This window comes from Sceloporus undulatus, chromosome 2, assembly GCF_019175285.1.
Source record: "Sceloporus undulatus isolate JIND9_A2432 ecotype Alabama chromosome 2, SceUnd_v1.1, whole genome shotgun sequence".
NCBI lineage: Eukaryota > Metazoa > Chordata > Lepidosauria > Squamata > Phrynosomatidae > Sceloporus > Sceloporus undulatus.
This window is the reverse complement of record NC_056523.1, coordinates 309634629-309647487: the sequence shown is the minus strand read 5'-3', so window position 1 is coordinate 309647487 and position 12859 is coordinate 309634629. Positions and strand designations below refer to the sequence as shown.

Sequence of the window (12859 nt, the reverse complement as noted above, 5' to 3'; positions counted from 1 at the left end):
ACACGCCTAAAATAATTCAAGTATATTGTGTTTTGATAACGAATGGATCATTAGGAACAAGATCAAGGATTTATATATTCAGGAGAGGCCATGACTTGGTGACAGAGCAGTTGTTTTTTTATATAGAAGGTCACAGGTTTAGTCTCTGACATGTCCACTTCTTGGGAGAAAGAAGTTTTATTAGTTGATAGGAGTAAAGATATGATCGGCAATTCAATGTAAATAGGTATAAAATTCAACATAAAGTTACAATTAGAGGGGAGGGGTGTCATAAAAATGACTTCTACCTGTATCTAAGATCTTAGATAGCAGTGCCCAGTCAGAGTAGTAATAATGACCTACTATTAGATTTTCCAGATAGAGCTTATAAACTATCTAAAAAAGTTAATGTAGGGTCAAAACAGACAGGCAAAAAATGCCAGCTTTGGGGTGGCATGGGGGTGTGGCATATGCATGGCACATACCCTGATGCCATCCAAAGCTGCCGTCATGCCACCCCGCTGATCATGCATCGTTTCTGTGGCATGATGTTTAGAAATGCCTAAAAACCACGACCACAGTGGAAAGGGCACCTTTTTTCCACTCCAAAAAGGAGTTGCATTTTGTCACTTATTTTGGGGCTGGAAAAATGCTGGATTGGGGCTGCGGCATTCAGTTGCAGCAGCCCCAATCCAACGTTCAAAGGGTAGGCATAAAGCCGGACTTTCAGGGCCATCTGTTTCGCACTGTATTGATATTAGCCATTACTTCAACATTGTAACATTAGTATAGGCACTGCCCAGTTATTACGAGTACAGATATTATCCTAAATAATGTAACATTTAAGAAAGTATGTGAGTAACTAAAGAAGGTAGCATTTCTAGTTTAAATGTATAACTTTCAAACTGTGGTATAAGCTTCCTTAAACTTCCATGATGCTAATCATTTAAGAGAAGAGGCAATTGAAAAAAAAATCCAAATCATAATGGCTTTTGAGCAACACCCTTGCAAAGAGAAGATGCAGCATGTAGGAGTTTTAGCAGAAATGTGATAGAAGTTTATGAAAAGATGGACATCATAGAGAAAGTAAGAGCTTATTTCAGAAGGAAAAGATCTCAGGAAGAAATGAGTTTGCAGTTCTTTTATATTTAACCTTTCCATTCAGAGATTTGCATCCAAACTCTTTCTTGAAATATCCTGGATTTTTCTCACTCCTCGCTCCTTTGCATTCTTCCTCCTCTCTCTCCTACTGATCCCATGTAACATCTAAATTCATGCAACATTTCAGAAATTGATTTTTACCAATTTCCACTGAGCCTCCTTTATTATTATGCAGGAGTTATACCCCAAAGTACTAAAGTGGTTTGACAATATTACATGAGTTAAACATTAGGAACATTTCATTTTGGTGAAAACATTCCTCATCCCTTCACTTGGCCTCTGTTGAATCTGTGTCCTGGAACCAATAGTGGTGTTTACTGGTGGTGTCCATTTTAGCTAGTTCCAGAATAATACAAACAGAAAGCTAAGCGGAGATGTATTTAATTTCAGAAAATACTGGGTTAATTTAAACTGACCTAGGAATGTAGAGTCCTTGGTAATGCTGGGGGTTCCCAAGAAATACTTTGTAATGAAGAAAATGCCAAAATAAAATTGGTTTATACAGCAACAAAATTTGAGATTTTAGAGACTTATTTTCTTATCAGTTGAGATATCCGTTGAGTGCAACATTTCTTCCTCACTCATAATAATAGTGGTGTGATAAACTCCTTAGACTCCCCTCCTTGCTGTAAGGCAAGATGCCCAATTAGGGAAACAATGGCCCTTTACAAACAGGCCTTTGTGGCGCCCCCCGTCACGTGCTAGGGGTTGGCCGAGGACCTAGCGTCCATACCGGCCTCACCCCAGCACATGACGGGGGCGTAATAATGGCGGCACCCTATACACACGGGCGCCGCCATTTTGACGTATAAGACGCATAGCATCCGCATGTTGCGCCCCAGATGTGACGCCATGAGTGCGCGAGTAGCGCCTCGCGGCATCCCATCTGGGATGCAAGTAGAAGCGCCATTTTGGCGCTTCTTCTTTGCTGCGTCCAGGAACCGCGCGGTTTGGCTGCTGCGGTTCCCGGACGCAGCAACCGGCGGTGGCGGAAGAGCACCACTTTTCAGCGGTCTGTAATCCACCAATCACAGCATTTATGTCCACAGTAAGAGGACAGCAAACTCACAACATTTATGTGCTGCTGTATTTTCCTTGGGTTTTGTTACTGTTGTTGATATATCTTATATCTGAACCAGTTTACAAATAATTCCAACAATATGAGCAAACAATTGGGGGAAACATGACTGTGAGCATCCTTGGTTGAAAGAAAAATTCACATTGATGATAATAATAAATGAACATAATTCCCTCAAGCAAAAGACTGGTATCAAGTTCCTCCATATGTCAAACATCTGTTTGCCCACTGGGTGTTCTATTGAGTTGCTCTGGTGTCTCTTGTCAAATCTGAGAATGCAGGAGGACATTCACACTACAGAAATAACCCAATGTGAAACCCAACATTTAGACTAGCTCAAAATACACCTGGTGCAGTTTGCGGGGGGTGCTGAAAAACCCAGTTAACCCGGTGCATTTGGCACCGGGTACTTTACCATGTCTTTTTTAAAGGGCCAGACTGCTCCGGATCTTCAGTGGTGTGAGTGCTCTACCGAATCGATCTGGTTTACTGGGATCATTCCCAGCCATGAGGTGCCTCCATGCTGATGCAAACTGGTGCCAGTGTGAATGCCAGAGCAGATTTAAATGCTTTGGACAGATTCGATTGTGGTAAATTTAGTGGGAACATCGGTCTGGGATTGCATCACCATGAAGATGAAGATTTCCTCAGTATAAAAAAAGTAAGTGTGAATGCCCCCTTAAAGATTCATAAATGTATGATTCATAAAATCATAGGCCCATATTCTACATGAGCAACTCTTGGTCCAACTCACCCAAATGTACTTGGCAGCATCTGCATGGCAAGATGGAGGTCTGTTCATCTGGTGATTAGGGCACAAGAATAGGATGTTTCATACCAGCACCAGAGTCTGCAATAGGGGTCCTACTTCTGATTGTTACCACCCTGCTTACTGGTGATGTCACCAGCTGAATAGACCTCCTTCACTTGATCTGACTGCTATCTGGTAAAGTAGGAAGGCATTTATGATTGAGACCATAGAGCCATGATCATTCCACAATGTTCTTTCTCCTGGCAAGGTATTCAAAGTGGCTTACAAAAAAATCAAAACGTTGTTGTTATTGTGTATCTTCAAGTTGTTTCCAACTTATGGTGACTCTAATGCAACTGTCACAGGGTTTTCTTGGCAAGATTTGTTCAGAGGCGTTTGCCTTCCTCTGAAGTTGAAGGAATGTGACTTACCGAATATTAACCAGTCAGTTTCCATAACTAAGCAGGGATTTGAATTATGGTCTTCAGAGTCATAGTCCAAAGCTGACTTGACAGCAAATAGACAGTGTGGCATAATAGTTTGAGTGTTGAACTACAACTCTGGAGACCAGGATTTGATTCCTAGCTCAGCCATGAAAACCCAGTGGGTGACCTTGGGCAAGTCACATTCTCTTAGCCTTAGAAGATGGCAATGGCAAACTCCCTATGAAGAACTCTTACCAAGAGAAAACCGCATGTTACGGTCACCTTAGGTTGGGAATGACTCGAAGGTGCACAATGCACACTATCTATACACACAAATCACTACATCACAGTGGCTCTCACCTTTCTCCTGGTAAGGCACTCAAACCAGCTTACAAAAAAAAAAAGTAAAAGAAGTTTTAAAAAATTGTAAACGGATACAGTCAACCCTTTTTATCCATGGATTTTTTATCCATGGGTTCAAGCATCCACACCTTGAAATTATTCAAAAAAAGAATAAATTCCAAACAGCAAACTTAGATTTTCCATTTTATATTAGAGACACCATTTTCTTTTTCCATTATGTTTAATGTAACTTGAGCACCCACGGATTTTGTTATCCACGGAGGGTCCTGGAACCAAACCCCACAAGGGCCCACTGTAATTTGGTTTTAAAATGACATAGTTGAAATACATTCAAGACATAATTGAAATAGAAAAAGATAAAACCATAGCACACCACACTCCAAACACCCTTCTGCCTCATAATTTCCGCACCAAAGGCCTGATTAAACAAAAAAAAGTATTTGGCTGCTGGTGGAAAGAGAGCAGAAAGGGAGCCAGCCAGACCTCCCATGGAAGAAAGTTCCACAACCTGAAAGCAACCATTGCAAAGGCCACGTCCATGGTGGTGGGACAGAGAGAAAATCCTCCCCTGAAGATCATTAAAAGCAGACCATGTCATATAGGGAGAAACAGTCTTTTCTGATAGAAGATGCTGCATACCATCATGGTAATATAACTGTTCAAATGCCACGTAGCTCTATTGGGCCTGAATGTCCCTTACAAGAAAGTTTATTAGATCATTCTTGAGCTTGCTCTCTGGCTATATGCAAGAGGGCTGCTGTCTAAGTGCTGGCACTTTGAAGTGAGGCCATGAACTCTGATCCTCTTTTACAGAGGTCAGAGAGCAATGCCTGAAATCTGGTTTTTATATGACATGCTGGCCCTCGGCCGGAAGCTACAGGGGACTAGCTCCATGGCTCATATTTCAGAGGAATGCTGCCTTACTGGTTTTCCTTTTCCTTTTGTAAGCATCTTCATCATCCTGCAGAAGAAAAAAGCTATTCCTTAGACCCAATATAAAGTATAACATTGGAAGAGCTAGTTTAGGACTGAGCTGAAATAGCCCAAGTTTTTCCATCCCTCTTTCATAGCTTGCCTAGTTGGAAAGATCTTTTGGCAATATTTGAGGGGATGAAAGAGGGCAAAGTTGATAGCAAGTTTACCATCGATGGTAACAGTGTCCCCAGATACTGCTTTTTCTCTGAATTGCATAGACTAAGAGCAGGAGGTCATCAGAGAGAAATATAATAAAATCAGAGGTTGTGTGGCATACATCCCAGAAAGTCATGGAAAGGGAGGTGAACACCAGCAGCTGGGTCACCTAAGAGTTTTAATTTAAAAAAACAACAAAAAAAACTTTTGTATGTTTTTTTTAATGATTGTATGTTGTTTTTCAACATGTGGTTTTAATGTGATTGTTTTAATTGTGTTTTGAGATTTTTTTAAAAATTAGCTTATTATTTTGTGGGCCATCTTGGGTCCTAATCTAGGATGAAAGGCATCCTATAAATAAATGACATAAATAATAAAATACTGTTTTCATTCTGCCAGGACTTCAAGCTGGATAGTGGCAGCAAAGAAAGGTGAACTAGGGCAAGAAGAGGGAGGTCAGTCTCAGGAAATTCCACACACCAAGAGTGTCCAAACTTTGAATCTGCTGTTCTTTTAAGAAAAATTCTGGCTCAGTCTTAGCTATGATGAAATGGGAAAATCCTGAAGTCACATGTGGTGAACTTTACTGGGTAGTCTTAAGCAAGCCTTTTGTCTTTCATACTCAGCTACTCATAAGGATAAATCTGAGAATCTAGATTTCATGGTTGTTATTTTTTAAAAAAACTTTTATGAAAGACTACCCATGTGGTGTCTGTCATGGTTGCACATCTTGTGATCCCCCTTACGATATAGTCCACTGTGCGACTGGCCCACAGTTTTCACAGTTTTGCTGTGAAAATAAAGTTTAGGGAGGAGAGTTGTGTAATGTGCCTTGTGCTCACTGGAGAAAAATTGGGATATGAATGTACATAAATACCTATATATTTTAAAAAATACATAATATATATAGTTTTATCTTTTAAAATGTGTTTTATTCTTTTAAGAACTATCTGTTTTAATATTGCAATAATTTAATTCCTTTTTAATGTACTTTTCCCTCTGTTTTTAATTGTACTGTTTTTTAGTGTTGTGAAGCCGCTCTGAGTTCCAGTTCTGGGAAAAGGGCAGGATACAAATAAATATAATAAATTAATAAATATGTAGTCCCTGATAGGGGGCTTTAGGCTCATTGAGTTTTAAGTTGTGTGGGATGTATGTGAAGCATTTAGTGAAACTGTTTAATAAATACAAGCTATTTTTAAGCAATGCGGTCTCACAAATCCATACACCGCTGATGTGTTTCTGTCTGGGGAGGTTGATGTGGGAGAGCTCAAATGAATGTAATGGTTTTTTAAGCAGATGCAACTCCCTCTTCTTTTTCATGCACTGGGAATTTGCTTCAGGGATACCGTTTTTAACTAGGATATTAACATTTCTGCTAAATCACTCTGCATGCTAAGAGATCACGCTGTTTGGCTGGCATAAGAAAGAAGTTATGGTGATGAACTTGCCTCTAATTAAACCCAAATACATCACTATGTGTTCTCGCAGGCTTATTTTAACATTAGGAGATCCAACAAAATCATCAACTCAGAGTCTTTTTTCAGAAGGAAATGGCCTTTGAAAGTGAATGTCTGTTTTTTCTGCTTCAACCACCAAGGGTTTTTTTTTCTTTCTTTCTCAAAAACGAACTTTGAATGGGCTGATGTGTAAACCTCCTAGCATGGTGGAGGAAACCACCCTTATAGAAAAGGATGCTAATTTAAATGTCACATTCATAAAAGGATGGTCTTTTCCAGGCTCTGCTGAGCAGGTATCAACTCTGTTTTGTTACTGAAAAATTTTGTGCTGTTCCCCTCGGCGCTCCTGCGTTTCTGATTCTTGGCAATGGGACAGTAAGCTCTTTGTAGTCGGGTATTACAATGAGGCGACCAAAGAGAAAGAGCCTTGGTCTGGGGCTGTCAGCTGTTACTAATCACTGTTCTGTGGCTTGCTGTGAATCCATGCTAGTCTCTACCTCCTGCTCTGCTTAGCACACATAAAGAAGATAAATTACTCCCTTAGTTTCCTTTCAAAAAGCATATTGTCTGGCGCATTCCAATACCGTGAGCAAAAGACAGACTAATGCAAAGAGTTAAACTGACCTCTAAGCAGCCCCCACAGCAGGGCACTACTCTGGCAGATGTGAGCAAAGGGAAATGTGCCGCTGGGCATCTCGAAGTTTCTTGTTACCTTGGCCTTGCTGAGTTTTGAAAAGCATAAATAAGCCGTGGCCCAAAGGGCAAATGGTGTCTGGGGTGTATTTTGATCCAGGAGTATCCAGCTGTGGAAACTGGCTTCAATGTCAAAGGCCTGGGTCTGGAATGTGGGAAGTAGAGCTGAAAAACAAGACTTCATCTGGGCATGTACAAAATGTTTTCAGGGCCTCTCTGAGTAATCATAGTCCATTCACAAATGCTGGCATTGGAAGAAACTTTTGGAGGTCAATAGGTTTTGAGTCCAATTACAAATTCACAACCCATAGCATAAATTAATAGAATTAGTATGTAGAGAGATCTTGTAACTGAAGAAAGAAGTTGGCAGCGTTGGCAGCATGAGCTTTCATAGACTTAAGTCTAAATACATCTGAGGAAGTAGACTTAAGTCTACGAAGGTTCATGCTGCCAATGCTGCCAACTTCTTTCTTTAGTTAGTCTCAAAGGTGCTGCAAGATCTCTCTACATACCGATCGTCTGACTTAACTCCAGATGCATCTGAGGAAGTAGACTTAAGTCTACAAAAGCTCATGCTGCCAACCATGATTACTCAGAGAGGCCCTGAAAACATTTTGTACATGCTCAGATAAAGTCTTGTCTTTCTGTCCTACTTCCCACATTTTGGACCCAAGCCTTTGGAGATTATCAGACCAGGGACAAAATGTCCTTTTCCCATCCTTATAGCATGATCATGAAAAGATTTTCATACGATGTCACACTTATCCTGTCAGTGTCCCATCATTAAACTGTGATTGACCGCAATTGCACAAAAGACTTTCACATGAAGTCATGTGTGAATGTCTTTCACATGATTGTTGCCATGGATAGTATAAGGAGGGGTTTCGCTCCCGTCCCCCGTCTGATCATCTCCTTCAACATTGAAGCCAGTTTCCACAGCTGAACACTCCTGGATCAAATGACACCCCAGACACTCTTTGTCCTTTGGGCTACAGCTTATTTATGCTTTTCAGCAAGGGCAAGGTAGACTTCAAAATTCAAGTAGAATTAAGTCTACGAAAGCTCATGCTGCTAACTTCTTTCTTTAGTTAGTGTCAAAGGTGCAACGATATCTCTCTATGTACTGATTCTACATACTAGCACAGTTATATCTTTGAATGAATTAACAGAGTTCTTCATCAGCCTTGCTGCAAGAACTGTCTACATTAAATAATATCTGTGGCTTCTGCCAGACTTATTTTGATTTATTTATAGTTAAAATTATGCAAATAGACTTGCTGCTCTACGTCGTTTTTATTTATGCAAGGAAGTATGCCTCCTTTCTAATGTATACATGTTAGTCAGAGTGGCTTGCAGCAATTTTGAAAATATCCCAAACTTATGATGAAATAATAATATAGCCTATTGTAAAAGAGAAATAGGCACAGCAGATTAATAGGCAAGCCTCTAGGAACAGATTAACTGGTGAGTAAGGGAAAGCACTGTATGTTTTTATCATTATGTTTTTTAAAACTGTTTTTAAATTCAGTTGAGTTTTGGAATGATAAATGTCATTGTACATTAATGTTACAGTGTTTGTTCCTGTATTTCTGTTGTGAGAACTTTGTTTACCTGTTTATACAAGAAGAAGAAATATGAAATAATAAAAGAAAGTCCCTCTGGGATCAGGCAAAGGATCCATTTAATAAAGCATTCAGATCCCCACAATGAATGATTATAAATACTTTGAAGAAACAGATCAGTAGGCACCCACCCCATTTCATCTCATCCCTAGAAATTCATATACATATTAAATTCATAGACTGCTGCTGCAGCTGAAGGTTCTATGTCAGTCCCTCTTAAGCTTCCTTATGTGGGGAAATGGCATGGTTTTTTTTCAGTGTGCCAGGGACTAGCACCATATTTGTGCCCACTGAATACAACTGTTAGAATACCAGCAGTCCATAACTCACAAACTGGTATCAGTTTGTGGACCACACTTTTAAGTATCATCACTCTACATCACTTATAGTCATCAAGAAAATTCTCTGGTTATTTGTTTCACTGCCTTTCAAAAAGCATCTCATTTTTATTAATAATTTCTATTATTATTATTATTATTATTATTATTATTATTAAATTTTACAATACAAATTATCACGCTTTCCTCATACAAACATATGCTTTAACACTTTACTTATTTTACTAAATATCACCTCAGTGCACCCCTTCTTCGGAGCCATTCCCATCCATATACTCCAACCAAAATGTTAATTCATCTTGTGAAGGTAATTTCCCATCTTCCTTTCTTAATACTTTTTCAATAATTTTTCCCATATTTCATCAAAATAATTTCTTTTCCATAATCCTTTCTTCACTTTCAATTTACATGTTAATATATCATTAATCGCTATTTGCCAGACTTCTTTGTACTAATCCTCCAGTTCCACATTTATTTTCGTTTTCCAACTTCTCGCTATAATTAATCTCGCTGTGTAAGCAATTTTTTTTACAAGATTTCTTTCTTCTTTTTTCCATTCTACATCATTATACAGTGATAGCAATACTATATTTGGTTTTCTATCAATTCTTATATCCATAATATTTTCTATTTCTAATATTACTTTTTTTCAATTTTTTTACATATATAAATTGCCACAACATATGTATCTATGATCCCACTTCATTACATCCTCTCCAACAATATTTTGACTTATTCTTACCTATATTGTGTAATCTCACTGGTGTCAAGTACCATTTCCAGATCAGCTTATAATAATTTTCCTTAATTCATACTGATAAGTTTTTCAAATGTCTTTGTTTCCAAATTTTATTCCATTCATTTTCACAAAATTTATATCCTGACCTAACTCTTCTTCCCATATCTCTTTCCAAATATTTTGGTTTATTTCTTTTCTTTTATTCTTCATTAATATTTTATACATTTTGCTAGTTATTCCTTTCATACTTTCATTTTCCTCTAGTTCTTTTCCTAGACTAGAGTTATGTCATGCAAGAAAGTGTATGAACACATACTAGATCTGCCCCCATAATTGCTGCTATGAGTTGGAGGGTTTGGAATCTTGATCTTCTAAACCATCTAAGAAATTTACACAACCAGAGTCTTAGAACCTTTAAGACTATGAGATTTATTGTAGTGTGAGCTTTCCTGGACTAAAAAAAATGCATAAAGCTTTAAGAGCACAGATATGAGCACTAAAGTTAGAATCATCCAAGCCATGGTAATCCCCATCACTATGTATGGAAGTGAGAGCTGGACAGCGAAGAAAGCAGACAGAAAGAAAATCAACTCATTTGAGATGTGGTGCTGGAAAAGAGTGCTAAGGATACCATGGATCGCCAAAAAGACAAAACAAATGGGTCCTTGAACAGATCAAGCCTGAAATCTCACTGGAAGCCAAGATGAACAAATGGAGGCTGTCATACTTTGGCCACACCATGAGAAGGCATGACTCATTAGAAAAGACAATAAAGCTGGGAAAGGTTGAAGGTAGTAGAAAGATAGAAGGACTACATGTTAAGTGGATAGACTCAATTGGAGAGGTCACGGCAAGAATCTACAAGACTTAAGCAGAGCAGTGGAAACAGGGGGGTCTTGGAGGTGGCTCATCCGCAGGGTCACCATGAATCAAGGTCAACTCAAGGGCAGTTAACAAGAAAAGCTTAGATATTAATACATGCACAGAGTAAGCACATGGTTGTGGTTGGGATGTTGAGAGTGAGGTCAGAGCAAATTTAGAAATGAAGAAAATACCGCTGCCAGTAGAAATTGTGTTATTAACACTGACCATTAACAAAACCATTATAATAATAAAAACCTTATGGCAATAGACAAGGCATTAACATAATGAGCATCTGTTATGTGATACAAGCGTCTGCTCAGCCGCTTCTTGCTGGGATCTACCTTTGAAGTTTCTTCACATTTTAAAGCAATGAAGAGTCTTTTTCTGGATGAATAGTTATGTTGTTCTGTGATGCTGAACTTGGAGAGGGCCCTTTTCTATTTTGAAAACTTAAGATAGGCCATTAACATTGCGTTGGCCAAAGAGCAGACTTCCTAGTGCAGACCTTCCACCTAGAAAGTGATAGCAGTGATGTTGGGATTGTTAGTGCACTCATTCTTCCTTGCATGATGATTATAACTGTGGGGTGGGGAGTGTGGATTTGAATGCCTGAGAAAATATTTTAATAGGGATTAAATACACTCCAACATTTCACAGAGGAAAATCAGGGCAAGTAAAGTCAGAGTATGATCAAGATGGCAAAGGTTATTAATGGTTATTAATGAGATAGAACACACACACGCTAGGGGAGGCTACAGTGGTTTGCTTTTGCCTGAGCCTACTGGGAAAGGCAAGATTCTGCCCCTCTCCTCTCCTCTCCCCTGATGAGTTAATTGAGTACAAATTATTTTGAACTCAGTTTGCAGCAACTGAACTAAACTGAGGCTCATGGGAAAAGTGGGAGGATGAGAAAGAAACAGGGATATTTTTAAGCAGCTGAAAAAATGGGACAACTGAGAATTAATTAATTAATATGATTTATTTATATTCCACCTTTTTCCATTAGGACTGTCCTGCAAAATCAGAATATTTGGAGGGTATGGGATTGTGTCTCTCATTCTAGCCCAGAGCAGAGGCCTAAGTGGTGACATTGTCTAGAACAATCTCCAACCTTGCAGTGTTATTCTGTTTTGTTGTTGTGTGCCTTCAAGTTGCTTCTGACTTTTAAAGATCCTAAGGTAATTCTATCATGAAGTTTTCAAGGCAAGATTTCTTCAAAGGGAGGTTGATTTTGCTTTCTTCTGAGTTTGAAAGAATTTGACTTGCCCTAGAAGGTTTCCATGGCTGAGCAGGGATTGAAAACCTGGCCTACAGAATCACAGTCCAATGTTCAGACCACTACGCCATGCTGGCTATTTCCTACTACCAAAAAAGGAGGAGGAGGAGGAGTTGCCTTTGACATTTTAAAGACTAACCAACTTATTTCATCATAAGCTTTCATAAACTACATACAACCCCACTCCTCCTCCACCACCAGTCTTTTAGGCTTAAATGACTAATCCTTAAAAAAAAAACCTTTTTAAAATTCTCCCTCCTGAGGCCCTCCAAATGTTTTAGGCTACCACTTCCATCACACCAAATGTAGGCTAGGCTGGCTGGTCCTGGTGGAAACTTGAACCCAAAGCATTTCATGGGCCTCAGGCTGGAGAGGGCTGGATTGAGAGGTAGCCCCAGGAACTCAGACAGCTCCATGTTGGCAACATGTTTCAATCATCCTGGGAGTTCAACTCAACTTCCATGTACTCCCCCTTAACCCTAGTGTTTCTACCACATTCCATCTGCTTCCTGAGGAGGCTTGAAGAACAGATTTATATGGCTGATACACTGCCACTCCTCTACCTCTCTGTTTAACCCCCATTTGATACATTGCCTACAGCAGAAAAGAGGCACACAGAGGAGAAGGAGAGAAGGGATAGGAATGATAGCCGAGTTGACACTCTTGTCTCTTGTTCCATCTCCTTGTGTGTGGACATGTAAAGGCTTTAATGACATCTCATACCTAATACAGATTGAGTCTCCCTTACCTGAAATGCTTGGATTCAGAAGTGTTTGGGATTTCAGATTATTATTATTGGATTTTGGAATATCTGTGTTTGCATATATGTACATAATGAGATATCCTGGAGATGGGACCTGAGTCTAAACACATAATTCATTTATGTGTAAATTTACAGCGCTTTATAAATAAAGGATAATAATGATAATATAATAATAATAATAATAATAATAATAATAATAATAATAATAATAATAAT

At 39.0% G+C, this 12859-nt stretch overlaps 1 protein-coding gene across 2 annotated transcripts in view; it reads left to right on the top strand.

The window, feature by feature from the left end:
• Positions 1 to 12859, top strand: part of SLC1A3 (solute carrier family 1 member 3) — a 102648-nt gene that overhangs the window by 69867 nt on the left and 19922 nt on the right. The window lies entirely within an intron of this gene.